This window comes from Dermacentor andersoni, chromosome 6 (genome assembly GCF_023375885.2).
Source record: "Dermacentor andersoni chromosome 6, qqDerAnde1_hic_scaffold, whole genome shotgun sequence".
Lineage (NCBI taxonomy): Eukaryota > Metazoa > Arthropoda > Arachnida > Ixodida > Ixodidae > Dermacentor > Dermacentor andersoni.
This window is the reverse complement of record NC_092819.1, coordinates 110,399,362-110,415,851: the sequence shown is the minus strand read 5'-3', so window position 1 is coordinate 110,415,851 and position 16,490 is coordinate 110,399,362.

Sequence of the window (16,490 nt, the reverse complement as noted above, 5' to 3'; positions counted from 1 at the left end):
TTTGTTACCCTCGAAGTTTCTCCCCCTAATGTTATTACCAGTAAAATATGACGATTCTACAGTTTTCTTCTAAACATTAGCGGTAAGCTATGGATCATAATTTTTAAATGCCTGCCGTATGCGTGTTTGCTGATATTTACTCTGCAACTTAGTTTCCTGTTACCTGGCTCTCCTCAGAAGAACTGGCCTATATAAAGATGCTCTTGCATAAATTCTTAAGGCTGTCGTGTAAATATGAAATGTCCTTTCCTTAGCAGGGAACTAAGCATTAAGTTTGTCTCCCGCATAAGAATATTTCAGTTTATTTCACATTTGTTCGTCTTACGTTTTTTTTATTATTGGCACTAGATCTAAGGTCATCATTTATTGTTCAACGTTTTTGGCGTTGCTGAACAGTTTAATGTCCTCTGACAACCGTAGGTAGCTGAGATATTTTTCATTAAACCTCAGTTCTAATTTTGCACACTCTTATAGCTTGACACTTCTTAAGCAGTGTTTTCAAATAATGTAAAAATGGCATGTTTCCTCGACGTCAGGCTAGCGCTATTCGACAACTGCAATTAGCGTCGTGGTTTTATACGCCTATGCATTTAACCTTCCTAAAGACTTACAGCCCATAAATGACTTGCGATATTCCGCGCTAACCTGAAATGCACTGGCTTTACAGGCCAAATAGTCTACAAAGAAACAAAAGATTATCTTTCATCTGACCATGCGGTGGGGCTCTGGTAAAAAAAAGCAGGCATGTTGTAACATAGAGAAAAGGTGAAAATAACCTAGAAAGATTTAGGTGATAATCCTTGTGTGTCTCCCTTAGAGCATGGCAAGACTAGGGACAACAAATCTGCGAAGCAGTAATATAACACAGATGTAACACTGCTGATATTTCCAACCACTATGAAAATGACAATACAGTCATGGGCTAGCCTATAACTCACGACCAATGTGCACGATACCACATAAACATTGAGTTCGTCGAACTGAAATCAATTACTGCTATTATTGAGGTCCTACACCCTGAACCCTGAGGCCCTAAAAGACTATCGTAATCCTCGTCTAGGCCCAGTGAACGCGACGAAGGGCACCTTAGGCCATCTTTTGTGACGAAGTACAGAGCGCATTCTAGAAAACGTGAAACAGGAGTTATTTCGGTTACCTTTGCAGTACCACGTGTGGCAAACACATCGTACAGAGTGGTGTTGCAGCTAACTGGCCTCCCACCTTTAGATACGCTTATTGTTTAATTGCGCAGATTGTGCGACTCGTGTATTTTCACTAAAGAACAACTGGAGGACTTCGTGCTCATAATGCACATGTGTGATCAATTTAAGTGGTTCCTAATAAGCGCCCATAATTGTTGTCTAATGGAGGCCAGTAAAGCATAAATTGAAACCAAAGGCAGGGTTCGTATTTGTGTGCAATTTTGCTTTGCTATGCAGACGTGTTCAGTGCATCAAAAGCCACCTTTTAAACTGTTTTGAGCAGAAGTTTCTTTACCCGATGGCTTATATCAGTTCAAAGGCATGCCTTTCGGCTTATGTAATGCTCAAGCTACCTTTTAGCGCATGGTCAACCCATTGCCGTTCGGCTTGTCTCAGGTTAGGCGAACTCCAATCGACAGCCCTGGAACTTGGGAATCGTGGGACACCACAAGGGTCTGTCCTATCTCCCATGTTATTTAATTTGGTAATGTCAAAAGTGCCTCGAGGTCTCGCGCAGATTGAGGGTATCCACTTTGCAATATATGCAGTTGATGTAACAATCTGGAGTGTCGATAGGTAATAGGGGACAAACAGAGGCCAAACCGCAGGAAAGCATTTATGTGGTCGAAGCAATAATTGAGGGTATGGGACAGAACTGCTCTGCTAAAAAATCTGAACTATTGGTACTACGGAGATGCAAGAGTGGACGCAAGCCGAACGGATATATCCCAGAGGAAGAACCCCGCCTTGACATATACGCCAAAAATGGAGAACCAATCAGGCAGGTGGAGACTATTAGAGCGCTAGGACTTCTCCTGCAAGCGAATGGATCTAATTGCATGATGATACAACATATATCTAACAAGTCAGAAGAAGTCATTAAGCTTCTGCGTAGAATTACTAGCAAGCATAAGGGGCTAGGAGAAGACAGTGCCATTAGATTGGTACATGCATTCGCCTTTTGCCACTTCTCATACGTGGCAGGCAAGCTACAATGGACAGTGGCTGATAAGAACAAGCTAAACGATTTATTCAGACGACTTATAAAGACTGCACAAGGACTTCCCATCAGCACGGCCAATAATAGCTTATTGCACCTAGGGCTGCATAACACACCAGAAGAGATAGCTGAAGCTCAACCGGTGGCCCACCAGGAAAGACTAATGGGGACACGACCTGGGAGGGCGCTACTTGAAGAAATAGCGTAGAAATTAACAACCACACCAACAAAGGAGAATTATTAACAGAATTGCAAGCGGGACTACGAGAAATAATTAAGACGACCCCGTACCCTAGGAAAATGCACCCGACACCTAACCTCGACAGACGGAATGCCGGGGCCAAGGCACTCCTTCAAGACATAGATCAACATAAACAGCAGGCGGTGTTCGTTGACGCTGGCTGGGTTAAAAATAAGGATGCGTATACGTCCGTTGTTGTAGACAGTCAAGGTAACATACGGGATGCCATCACCGTCTATACCAAGGACCCAACAGTAGAAGAACAAGTTCGCTTTAGCCATCCAGGATAATCGGTGGACACATACTTAACATGACTCTAGAACAGCCATACGCAGCTTTACTAACGGATATGTGACACGGATAGCAACATGGTTACTAGAGAAGGTCAACAGTGAGAGGATCGAAATCCGCTGGTTTCCTGCACATCGGGGGGTGGTGGGCGGAACTCGGAGAAACTTTTTGAGGGGGCAAATGAAGCAGCACGAGGACTTTCTAGCTGTGCTCTTCAAGACCGAACAACTTACACTTCACCCAGGGAACACAGGGATCGATTATTAACATATAACTAAATCACGGAGCACTATTATTTAAGCAGAAGGGACCGAAGGGACAGGGACGAATACAGGGACAGAAGGGACACAAATACCCAATGCCACACGGTAAGCTTTGAAGAGCCCAAACGGTCACATTACGTTTGCTACAGACAAGGACATATCCAAGTCCACATTTTATGAACAGGATCTATCCGGAGAGGGAAACTCAAACCAACTGTAATAAGTGTAATGGCAACATTACTCTTGATCACATGCTTCGGAAATGCCTCGTGGTCTTCACAGGCTGTCACAAGGAACAAGAATGGTGGCCGCAAATGCTGCACAGTGAATCACTCTCTCACCAATTACGGGCACTCCGGAAGGCCCGCGATGTGGCTGAAGGGCTCGGCCTGACAGTCCTAACGTGGGAGCGGCCCGCGTCAACCTAGGGTTGACCTTCAGAACCCAATAAAGTTATTCATACCATACCATACCCATTCCTGCAAGGCCACAATTGGGCCATCTATCTTTGTTACTTGGATGATGTCATCGTTTTTACTCCTACATTTGCCATGTACCTGGAGCCCCTCTTAGTCGTCATGTTTATCGCAAGGCTGGTCTTCAACTTAACTCGTCTGAATGTCACTTGGGACGCCGCCAAAGGACTATGTTCGGTCATCTTGTTGTCTCATCTGGTGTATGCCCAGACCGGGACAAAGTTCGCGGCGTGGAGAAGTTTCCCGTGCCAACATGTACTAAAGATGTCCAGAACTTCGTCGGCCTGTGCTCGTACTTCCGCCGCTTCGCGCACAAATTAACGGACGCCGCCCGACCTCATACTGCTCTTCCCAAGGCAGACGTTTTGTTTCCATGGGTCCTGCACAAGCAACTGCGTTCTCGAAGCTTATCTCTCTCCTGACATCTCTGCCCATTGTCGTGCACCTCGACCCGTCTGCTCCAACAAAAGCCCTCGTTGATGCCATTGGTGATGGAATCTGTGCCATTTTAGGCCGACGTCAGCAAGGACACGACCACGTGACTCCATACACCAGCCGTGTGCTTCCTCGAGCTGTGCGCAATTGCAGTCCATGACTGAACGTGACTGTCTTGCACGTGTCTGATCAGTGGCGAAATCTCGCCATTACTTATATGGTCGGCCATTCACAGTCACCACAGACCACCATGCGCTCTGCTGGCTTTCGTCCGTCAAATATCACACCGGTCGCCTAGGTCGCTGTGCGCCACGCCTACAGGCATACTCGTAAAATGTTACGAACAAGTCCGCCCGTTTACACCAAGATGTTCACTGTTTGTCACACCATCCAGTCGACCATCCTGATGTTTCTGCGACGGATGATTCTGGTTGTGTATTTTCGCTATCTGCTTTCGCTGATCTCGCTACCGCACAGCGCCGAGATCTAGTCATACGTGGTATCATGGACGAGCTCACATCTGGTTGAAGCGATCACTCACTCGGCATGTTCCTTCTCCACGAGGGCACCTTATACCGCTGTAGCATGCACCCTAGGGGAGCTCAGGTGCTGCTTGTAATTCCCCGGCAACATCGTACTACTGTTCTGTCCCAGCTGCACGATGTTCCAACTTCTGGTTACCTCTGGGAACCTCGTACGTACGACCGTGTCCGGCGATGATTCTTTTGGCCTGGTCTAAGGCGATCTGTCCACCGCTAAGTCCCTTCTTCTGAGTGATGTCAGCGCCGGAAGAAGCCGTGTGTGCTCTCTGCTGGTCCAGTGCAACCTGTTGACGTTCCTGCCGAACCCTTCTATTGTTTTGTTGTAAACTGTAAACTCCTGTGACATTTGCACACATCGGACTCCGGCGACAAACAGATTGCTGTCGCAACCGATTATACATCTCGGCTCGCGATCACCAGAGCCCTTCCGACCTCCTGTGCAATAAAGGTAGTCGACTTCCAGTTGGATAACATCATCCTTCATCCCAACGCTCCTTGTCAACTTCTTACCGACCGAGGTCGCTAGTTCCTCTCTGCAGTTGTGAACAACGTGCTCTGCTCTTGTTCTTCCAAACACAAACACACTGCTACTTATCATCCGCAGACGAATGGTCTTATTGGGCGGCTTAATCTAACAATAACGGATATGCTGTCCATGCATGTTTCCGATGAACATCTTGACTGGGATATTGCTATCCTTTTTGTCACATTCACATATAATTCACCACGCTACAACACTGCAGGTTACTCGTTACCTTATTTGCTGTACTTGCGTGTTACCGTATTGCCTTTTCATATAATACTGCCTCCCCTTCAAGAGTACGTGTCTGAGTATACCCACGACCTCATTACCCGAGCCGAAGAAGCACGCCAAGTTCATCACCGTCGCCTTTGTGCTTCTCAGAAGAAGCAGAAAAGCATATATGACCGACGACACCATGGCTTCTTCTATGTTCTCGTTGATCTTGGCCTTCTATAGTCTCCGAACTCCATGCCACCCTCTCAGAGACGCTTCTGTCTCGCTACGACATTCTCACCGGGCACTCCACCAGGTGACCGACGTGACCTACGAGATCTCTCTGGTCACACCTACTACTCGCCCCATCAAGAATTTCTGTGACGTCATTCATGCCAGTCAACTAAACTGCTATCAGTTCTCTTCTGCCTAAGAAGCAACGGGATAGCGCTTCCACGTCAGGCAGGAACATGTTACACTGATCTACACAACATTGAGGACGAGGAGCAGGAGCTTGGGGCAGGAGGAGACCAGGCTTCAGTGAATGGCCGGCTGTAGACTTGGTCTTGTGAGTCGTGTACATATTGTAAATATATTTTCGTCTCGCTTCTTCCCTCCGCAACAATATAAACCTTTTAGCTATGACACTCTGTGTCACACTGGCTCGTAGTCATTCCGGAAGATGTCCAAGGGATGGTGCATGCCATTGGCGCATTCAGTCACATTTGAACAGCAATTTAAGTACGAAATAGCTCCCGCATACAAAATTGACAAAATGAGGTGAAAGAATATATTGCCCTATTCGCATAAACTATGTGTGCTTTACAAATGTGCATAAGTGGACACTGCGTGTAGATGTTCTACATAGCGAGTTATTGTTTCCTTGCACTGCCAGAGATGAGCTAACTCATTGAATTATTAAGGTCAATGTTTAGTGCACGGATTATCATGTTGCAGCATACCTTGTGGCCCATAATTCAGTAGCCTGAATTAACAAAATAGAAGGTACCTGTGAATCTAAAGGGTTATCTTATTGTCTCAACCGGTTAGAGATACCTGTCAGCCGATATTTATACGTATGTGCAAGCTTGGTTTGTAATTTATTGTTTTTTCAGACGATACAGAAATCTGCAACCACTATTAGAGGACATTTAGTGCTATTTAAGTATTTAGGAAAATCAAGTGTAGTAGAAAAAAACTTCGAATCATGGGTCGTGCGTCGGCAAGGCCATGGAGGACGCACTGCTTAACCGCTGGCAAGCCCACTTAGAGCAGAAAGGGGCATACCCACCATCCATCATAGGATTCCGCCCACACTTGTCCACGCAAGACGCAATGATACAACTGAAACACCAGGTGCTCGATGGCAAGACGAGAGGCACCAGAGCAATTCTCGGCCTCGACCTCGAAAACGCGTTCGATGGAATCGCGCACTCGGCGACCTTACACTAGGTATCGCTGCAAAACCTAGCTGTACGCACATACAACTACGTAAAAGATTTCCTGACAGGCAGGCGAGCTCTTTTAGTGGCAGGGGACCTGCAGCTAGAAGAGCAAACGCTGGGAAGCACTAGCAGCCCGCAGGGCTCTGTCATCTCACCCACGCTCTTCAACCTGCTCGTGATCCGGCTAGCATAAAAGCTACAAGAACTCAAAGACGTCCAGCACACCATATACGCCAACGACATAACCCTCTGGGTGCACGAAAGCAGCGACGGTCACATCGAAACGGCACTGCAATTAGCAATCCAGACAATAGAGGAGTACCTTGGGGGTACGGGGTTACGATGTTCGCCGAAAAAGTCGGAGCTCCTACTCTACCACCCTGCACAGAGGGGCAGACCACCAGGGTGTGGTCAGAATGCGGCGACGACCAAGCGAGAATGTGAAGAGATCAGACTACGCACAAGAAACGGAGCAACCATCCCGCTAGTGCAGATAATTAGGGTCCTCGGCATGATAATCGAGGCCAACGGCGTCAACGGCCCAACGATTGCTAAATTAAAGCACAAGACGGCTAACGCCATGAGAATCCTCAAAAGGGTCACTAGCACAAGAAACGGAATGCGGGAGGCGAGTCTCACACGGCTCATACACTCTTTCGTCATGTGTCATATTGCGTGCGTCGCGGCATTCCACAACTGGTACAAGGGAGAAGAAGCCAAGATTAACGTCCTCATCCGCAGGATGTACAAGATAGCACTGGGTCTACCCGGGTCCATCAGCACCCACCGCTCGCTCCAGCTCGGGCTTCACAACTCGCTTAGCGAAATCGCCGAGGCGGAGCCCACTTCACAACTAGAAAGATTAGCGGGCACGAGAGCGGGCACGAGAGCGGGACGCCAGATCATGGAAAGTCTCGGCATCGGTTACCACGCACAACAAGGCCAGAAAGTCGCCGTTCCCGACACGATCAGACAAACGCTAAGAGTCGACCTGATTCCACGGAACGTCCACCCGAAACACAACCGGGGAAGGAGAATGGCCAGGGCCAGAGTCCTCCTACACATCCACGGAGACAAAACGGGAACGCGGTTCGTTGACGCCGCAGAATACGCAGAACGCTCGCGATTCGCGGTTGCGGTCGTCGATTCGAGTGGCAAAACTGGCATAATGGCAAGTGTAGCGTGCGAGCGCGCACAAGAAGCAGAGGAAGCGGTGGTGGCACTCGCCCTCACCGATGCGACGTGCACCACGGTACTCTGAGACTCGCGACAAGCGGCCAGAAACTTCGCCAAAGGATGGATCTCACGGAGAGTGGCCCGAGTCCTGAAAAATCGACAAGTCCAGCGGGAGGTAGATTTTCAAACCAGAATGCAGTGGTTCCCGGCGCACATGGGAGAAGTGTCGAAGACATATCGCAACCGAAGCGAGACTGCATACGCCAAGGAGCGCGAGCTCGTGAATCGCGCCAGCAATCGTCGTCCGTGGGACAGTACCACAGACTGCGTGACCAGCTACAATGAAATTACCAAGGCGCTCTGTCTGGTTCGCCGAACCTTCCCTCCACCCAGCGACAAACTGGACAGGGTGCAGGCTGTGGCCCTGAGACAACTGCAGATGCTCACGTATCCTAACCCGGCACAATACCCCACGCTCTACCCTGGCACATACCCAACAAATATATGCAAGGTCTGCCACACTGATATAGCGACTTTAACTCACATGTTCTGGGACTGGAACAAAAACCCGCACGGTGCTAACTCCGGAACCCTACCGCCTCGGTGGGCCGCTGCCTTGCGCAGCCCCAGCCTCGGTGACAAACTCTGGGCCATCCAGCAGGCCCGCGAGGTGGCGGCGAGGCAGCACCTCGACGTCCCCACGTGAGAGACCTAAAGCCCCGTCGGCGAAAGCTCTGCAGGACTCTAAATGAAGTTGTTACCAAACAAATGGGTGGAGGTGTTGAGGGTTACAACATCTTTATTGAAAATCAAGGCGGGGTCTCAGGGTGGCGCCTGTTGGGTGCGGCTCCCTCGGCCCAAGTGACGATTTTCATTTAATAATAATAATAATACTCTTTATTTCAGACAACAAGGTCTCGGATACGAGGGCAAAAGGCAGATGTGTTCTGCGTGACGGGACCCAAGCACCCGAATACACACACTCAGAGCATATAGCAACAGAAAGGACATAATACACTACCGTCGCATACACAACACAGTTTTATATAAAGTAACAAAACGAACAAGGTACAAGCTTTCACAATCTTAAGGTAAACTTCGTACAAATAATGAACCTTAGGATCATACAAAAATTTGTATACACAACTTATTGATTGTGAGGAGAGGAAAGGAGGTAAGCTTTAACATTATTTTTGAAAGAGTTCAGGGACACGCATTTCTGAACAATTTCTATGGCCTGTGTGTGTCTCTTCAGAAGACTGGGAATTATGTATGAAAGCATTTGGGTTCCGTAGTTGGTCCTCACAAGTGGAGTTCTGTAATGGTCGTGCCTTAATTTGTTCCCCAAGCTCGGCAGCAGTCAAAAATGTATTACAGCTGCGTACCGGTAAAGTTCCAAAGGCTTGCAGTAACTATAACGATTGTGGTATGGGCAAAAGCAAATTGCCTTCCACTGTAGTGCTTTCCGAATTCTATGGTTGGCATGTCTGCAAAAGGTTTGACTGCACGATGTCATGTTGGATGAAATAGTGCATTTGTGCGCGTGGTATCTAGTCGTCAACCTTTTGCTGTAATGAATATCATGAGGTTTCTTATGCGTCGCTTACCATCTCGCAAAGCGGTTGGCCCTTTGAGGGTTGAACGCAGCATTAATGCAAAGCAGATCTGATGTTCTAACAGAAAATACTCACAGGTTTGCGCGGTACGCGTAGCACAGCCACAGCGTAAGCAAGAAGAGCGGCTTCACAGGAGCTCCATGTTCTTCATCACGCACTACAGGGTCTTCGCGGCGAAGTCTCTTCGCGTCATTTTCACGAGAACGGTCTGAACTGTCCCCCAGACGTCGAAGGTAAGCTGCGGCTAGTCCTGCTCTTTGCACAGCGGTTTCCTGAGCCCAATGTTGCCTGGTTACAGCCGCGCGCGTAGCTCGACGACTTGTTTCTTCAGCAGCGGTTCAGACCTTGCGAGGCGGCATCGTAACGTGTACCGAAGAGTAAACTCAGGTATACAGAATCCGCGGGGCATATATCTCATCCCTTGACCCGTGGCACGGTAAGTTGGTGTTGATGACGTTGATAATGACGGTTTAGTGGCAACTCCTTCGAAACAGGGTGGTTGAGTTAACAAAGTCCAGCTACGCGTAACACGCAACTGCTGTATGCAACCACTACATGTAGGGCCACCTTGTGGAATACAACGCAACTGCAATGCAAGGTTTGTCCATAGCGATGCTACGCGGCGCGCATGTCGCATCGCGTGTCAAATGGCAGGATACACGGAGGAAGGAAACTAAGGAGAGGCCCTGACGTCACTCTTTGTGAAGCAAAAGTGAAGCCGGAATTTGGCGTTGCTCATGGCGATGCTCCGCCTTTTGGGCCACCCTCCTCTCTTGTTTACATCTTTCGCGAAACCACGCCGCGCTGCGCGTGGTGTCGCGCAACATCTGGCAGAGCACGGTGCAGGTAACACAGCGCAACAAGACACGGTGACTAACGCAAACCCGCCCACTCAGCGCCTTTGCCACGGCCCGAAACATACCAGAGCAACACGTGTGAGCGCTCAAAACCATAAGAACGCCGCCATTTTGGCCCAAAAGGCGTGGCCATACAACAAAAAAAAATAAAAAAGCAGCAAAAAAATGAGAACCTACTACGTCATTTCCGCCACACTTTTCTCCTAGCGCGCGGAGGGGGTAGGGCCTCTCCTTAGTTTCCTTCCTCCGTGGCAGGATACTATGCTACTGCTGCTGCTGCGGCTGCTGCTGCTGCTGCTGCTTCTGATGATGATGATGATGATTTAATGGCATTCCCTTTAAACGGATAGTGAAAAACAGTCACCTAGCCTGCTTGAATGAATCAGGCATGCCATAAATGTTTTTCATTACATCAATATTTATGCATCTCCATAATCTTTTTCCTGCTAAAGACTTCTCTACCATGTACCGCTACCCATGCAACTGCTTCAAGGCATCTCGCCTGTTGTAATAATATGCAACGTCAATGCAAGGGGCGCACGTATAGACACCACGCGGTGCGTATTTCACATCACAAGGCAAGTGGCACGATACGATGCTAATGATGTTGGTGCAGATCTGTTGGCATCCTGTTTGAAACGCTGCAGTGAGATAGTCACCTAGCCAGGTTAACTCAATCAAGTATAGAATATCTTTTTGTTTTTAAAACTTGTTTTTATCACTTGTTTTATCAATTGTTAAACAAGTTAAAACTTGCTTTTAACTTGATAAAACTTGTTTTTATCAGTCAAACCTTGTCTAACTACCTTGTACCGCTACGTGCATACCTGCTGCATGATGTATACCAGGTGTAATAATATGCATTTGCCAGCATGCAACCCCACGCTAGGAAGCGGTGACGTCGCTCAGTGGTAGACTTGCCGACTCCCACGCAGTGGGACCGGGTTCAATCCTTGCGGGCATTGGGTATTTCATTTTTATGCGAAGCATACTAGCCGCACAACCACGCTCTTCCTTGCTGCGCCGCGCGCGGCCGCGTAGCTACCATATGACGTCATAACAGCTGCAAAAGCGGAGGCTCAACTCGTGCGCTCGCTTGCGGCCGTGTAGCTACATAGCCGGGTCTCAGCACGTGCGCTCACCTGCATGAGTTGTTTCTTCGTCTAGCCGAACCAAATATAGCCAAGCAACAGCAGTTCACCAGGCTAAACAGTGGTTCAACAACTAAAATAAAGGCTAGTATGCTTCGCATCCTGGGCTTAACCTTAGCTAAGCCACAGCCATTTTTTATCTCATTATCGGCAAAAGCTGCTACGGACACCGGCGGCGTAGGCGGACACCATCGCCAACCGAAATGGTTATTGGAATGAGCCCATAACAGGTTACGCGGTAAAAGAGTCGTGCCCTCTGATTCCCTTATTCTCCTCTAGTGGTGCCAAATGTTAGAATAGCATGATCGACACCATGAGCGTCATTGGGGTGTGTAAATATTGCTAGATTGTTTTAGCAGGTCTACTGGAGGAATTGAATCAGTGTTGTAGAGTGCTGTTTGTTTCTTTCACTCATAGTTAAGAAACTTCACTTTTGCTTGTGCCAACAAGTACAAGCTGCTTTGCTAGCGCTACTGCCAACATATGTTGTGTGAAGGCATCTGTTTTGAAAATAAAAAAACAGCAAATTTCTTGCCTGGCACAAAGGTCCATTCAGATCATTGAATTTAAAGCTTGTACCTGTTAATATTCCTGCCGAATGAATGCCACGCAGTGAGGTTGTCGATAACCTTTTCTACCATTAATTAACATTGAAGCTTTGAAGAGCATCTGAGCTTAGCTTTGTCTGAAAAATGACCGATTTCATTATTCAATTAAGACAGAGCTTAAGCAGAAAGACACAAAATTGGAGTTACCAACGGTGACATCAATGTAAACAGCTCTCAACTTTTTGTAAGCTTGCACCTGATTCTCATATTGTACGTCCAATTTTTTTACGCGCAAACGTAACTCGCCAGCTCTTCTAATGGGCGGCGTCTGTTTGAGGCCGCGAAGCATTCTACACGTCACTAAAGTTGTTCTACAACTAAAGGTGCTGATACATTGTCTTGCATTCTTTACTAAGCCATTCCTCGGAATTTTTGGAACGACAGCCCACAAACAAATGTCATATATTTTTCTATCTTCATCCATCTTCATCCAGTACTTATTCTGCGCATCCAGTGAATAAACCATCAGTTCATAGTAAAGCCTGTGAATGTGTCGTTCATCTTCGTCCGGTACCTTGTGTTCTATGGCGCTGTTTTACTCCGAATATAATAATAATAACTTCTTTATTTCCATCAGTGATGAAAGAGACTGCGGGTAAAAGTCCATTTAGATGGAAGCGACTTGACTAGAGCACGCAGCCTCCTTTACAAGGCAAACAGCGATTGAACAGGATATATATATATATATATATATATATATATATATATATATATATATATATATATATATATATATATATATATATATATATACATAGCATGTGACTACATGTGAAATATGCACAAAAAATAAACGCAGAATACAATTGGCTGAAAAACGCTCAATCGTTTAAGAAAGAATGAGTGACAAGACGTTCACGTAAAGCTCGTACATCAGATATATAAATATCAAGAGTTGATTTCAGAAACAAACTTAAATGTGTTCGTAGTGTGTATGATATCTTTTGTGTAGAATAGTTGGTTCGCGGAGTGACCACCTTCCACTGTTCCATGCACCACCTATGAACCAACTAGCCCAAAATAGGTCTTGATCAAAAAAAAAAGAAGAAAATACCGACAGCCCATGCGCTTTATGTTAAATCTTCTCAGACTGAAATAATAAAAGGGCGAAACAATAAGAAAAGTTCGGCTCATGCAAGAGGCCGCATTTTTCCGAGAAAGCTACGGCATCGCGTTCTCCGCCAGCGTTTCTCGGTAAACATTACTTACATAAGCTGCAGATACCAGGAAACATGACAAGCAGTTAGGGATATTTGAATGCAATCCCGTTTTACCCTTAAGAGGAAGCTTTAACTCGGGTGCTCCAATCTAAATACACGTAGAAGGAGAATTTATTTTTCTCCGCGACCACTGCACCAAATTTGACGAGGTTTGTTGCCTTTAAAAGAAAAACTTAAAATCTTGTGACTGTTGGTTTCCGATTTCTGAGTTAGGCACTTCATGTTTTATAACAAATTGGCAAAAATCACAAATTTTCAAAAAAAGGAACTATCAAGTTTACAACTCTGTAACTCAGAAACGAAAAACGATAATACAATTCTGTGAACTGCATATAATAGTATATCTGAAGCGGACAAAATTCTTATGCTATACATCAATCTCAAATAAATCGGTAATATGTAAATACAGCTTTTGCAGAACCTTTGTAAACAACGTAACAAATTACCAAACATATAAAATGACAAATCAAATTTGTCCGCTTTCAGTGGTCTAATGGATGCCGTTTACAGAACTGCGATATCTGTTTTGATGCAGAGTTATGAATTTGTAAACTTCGTTCTTCTATTTCTTTCGAACATCAGAATTTTTGAAAATTCTTTTAACAAAATCCAGGACATGAATGGAAATTCTGCTTCCAACAGTCACTAGAATTTAACTGTCTCTCTCAAGTGCAACAAATTTGATTAAACTCAGTCGAGGGGTTATCTCAGAAAAACGTTTTTGCGTTTTACATGTATTTGAATAGGCCGCATCGGAGTTGGGCCGAAGCTAAAGCTTCCTCTTAAGGCGAAGCTTAAGCTTCCTATTCTTGCCGCTGTACATAACTTCCCGGTATCGGTATAGACGCGATCATTTTATGCGCAAGCGTAACTGACCAGCTCATGAAATTGGCGGTGTCTGCATGAAGCCGCGAAGCAAGCGACGAAGGAAGGTTCCTGCAGGCGAAGTGGAATCACGCGCCGTAGAAGTACGAACGAGCGCGCTGAGCGCATGGCAAAGTATCGTCACCTAGATGATTGTGTAGGTAACATTCGATGAAGTAGGGATGGAGAAACGAGGCGAACCGTCGAGAAGGGGCATGGAGGAAGGAAACTCCATGTGGAGGACCAAGGTATGCGGAGACGGCAGGGGTAGCACACTCTCAAGTTCAACAAATGGCCACAGTGGACGAAAAAATCGACCGCGCGCCCCTGCTAATAAAACAAGCTTGGTAAAACTACTTGAAGGAAGTCCAAGTTCAATACCTCCCGCTAGAGGCGCCGTAATAAGTGCAGTATTATCTTACAAACATTCTCCCACATTTATCGAAGCATTTTTATTACCTAAGAAAGAGTACAAAATTATAATTGGTAATTACATATTTGACTCTATTAGTAATTTTGTTGTTTTTGCCATTATAAACGCAAATAGCGTTCAGCATCATCGTTTTCCACGTGACCTGTGGCCTGTGTTTAAGATATTTAGCGGTATGTTCGCGTGCACGGCCTGCACGGATTCATTTCTTCGTACATTTCAGCCGGTTGCTTATTTTGGTGCTAAAACCAGTTTGCGGCGCTTCGATACCTCGCGCTATATTGCATGGGGTGAAGAGACGTGCTGCGAGCGGAGAAGTAAGCCCGGAAGCGAGGTTTCAGTCGCGAGCCATGCGGAACACGTCTGCATCGAAACGGGAGCCGGATTCTGCTGCGACTGACCACGACAATAACGGTGAGTCGTTTAACATCGCTACTTGAATCGTTATGTAATATTTGGCTCGTTAACTTACAGGCGAAGACAAGTTTAACAACTAGATCCTGCATTACATATGGGCAGTCAGAACCCTCCGTTGCTGTTTCCCAAATAAACCTTTAGTTGCGAGGCCGTCGTTATACGCACACACTCTCGAAAGAAAGAGAGAGCGATGTCGGTACGTTCGTCACATTTTTCATCTTATTGTAGCCGTGGTCATAAGCTACCGAGTATCCTTATCAGTATAAATATAGATATTTATTTTTTCGAGTCCGCCGTCAACTTCTTTCGTGCACAAAAGCGAAGAACCTTTTGGTGAAATAAAGTGAACGTACACAAAATGAGTGTATTAAACAGTTGCAAGCATGACAATTCACCCATATTTCGTACTCATTGGTTCCAAATGTTGTTGCTCTTCAGTTTGGTTTACTTAAGGACATTTATTTTTGCAGTAGTAAAGCGGTGTATCACGTTTGCGCAGAAAAACAATGCATCACTTCTAATAGCTTCATGACTTCCATGCGTTTACTTGTGGGACCAGCAGTGTGATCGCTTCTAGTATGCAAATGAGCGCACAAATGTTCTCATTTGTGATTTTCTTAATACTTAAGCTGTTGACATGCATTGTTGTTATAAAGACATCAATTTTATGGACAATAGTAATATTTATTTACCACGCTCTTTAATTAAGCAGCCTAAAACAAACCGTGAGTATTTGAATGTGTTCTGTAGCCACAAACCATCACAATATATATGTCACACCTTTTTGCATTTCATATCACTAAATCTTCTTTTTCAATTTCGGATGCAGTTAAAATTTCTGTTCCAGAGGATGAGGATGGCACCAGTATAAAGCAACACACTCCACGCGCTGAACAGAAGCTGCTGCCTGATACAACAAGGTCATTGTGTGGACTTTGGCTGCTACTACAAGGTAAACAACACTCGGTTGAGACAGAAATATTCTTTCTATATGCTGTATAGCCCCCTTGTATAGCCCCCATGTACACCAACAGGAAGGGGCTGGGGCGGAGTTTGCAAGGCTTTTACATCACGAACAAAAACGCGGATGCAGAAGTATTTGGACGAGATATCAAGTCTACGGAGGGCTGTATCAAGAGTGAAGACAGCTTCAGCCACCATTCCGCCAGCACGAACATTGGCCGAGTCATCCAGGTACCTCAGAAAGGACTTTCAAAGAAATTCTTCATGTTCAGATCACCTGCAACCGCTGAAGCACGGACGACGCTGTCCAAAAGAGTTCCGTCAGTTTGCCCTTAATCAGCTTCCTGGTCATGTCAAATTCCATTTGTGCCAAGTATATTTTTTTCTATGAATGCAAGCTTTTTCATTGCCTATTCTTGTCAGAGATCATTCTTCCGCGTTCAAACATAAAGGTCAACCGATTCTTCGCTCATGCTATTAGATTCGGCAGACGTAGCTGTAGAGATGAACTTGGGACGACAGGGCTAGGCGAGCAGGATTTAATTGCAGGATTTACA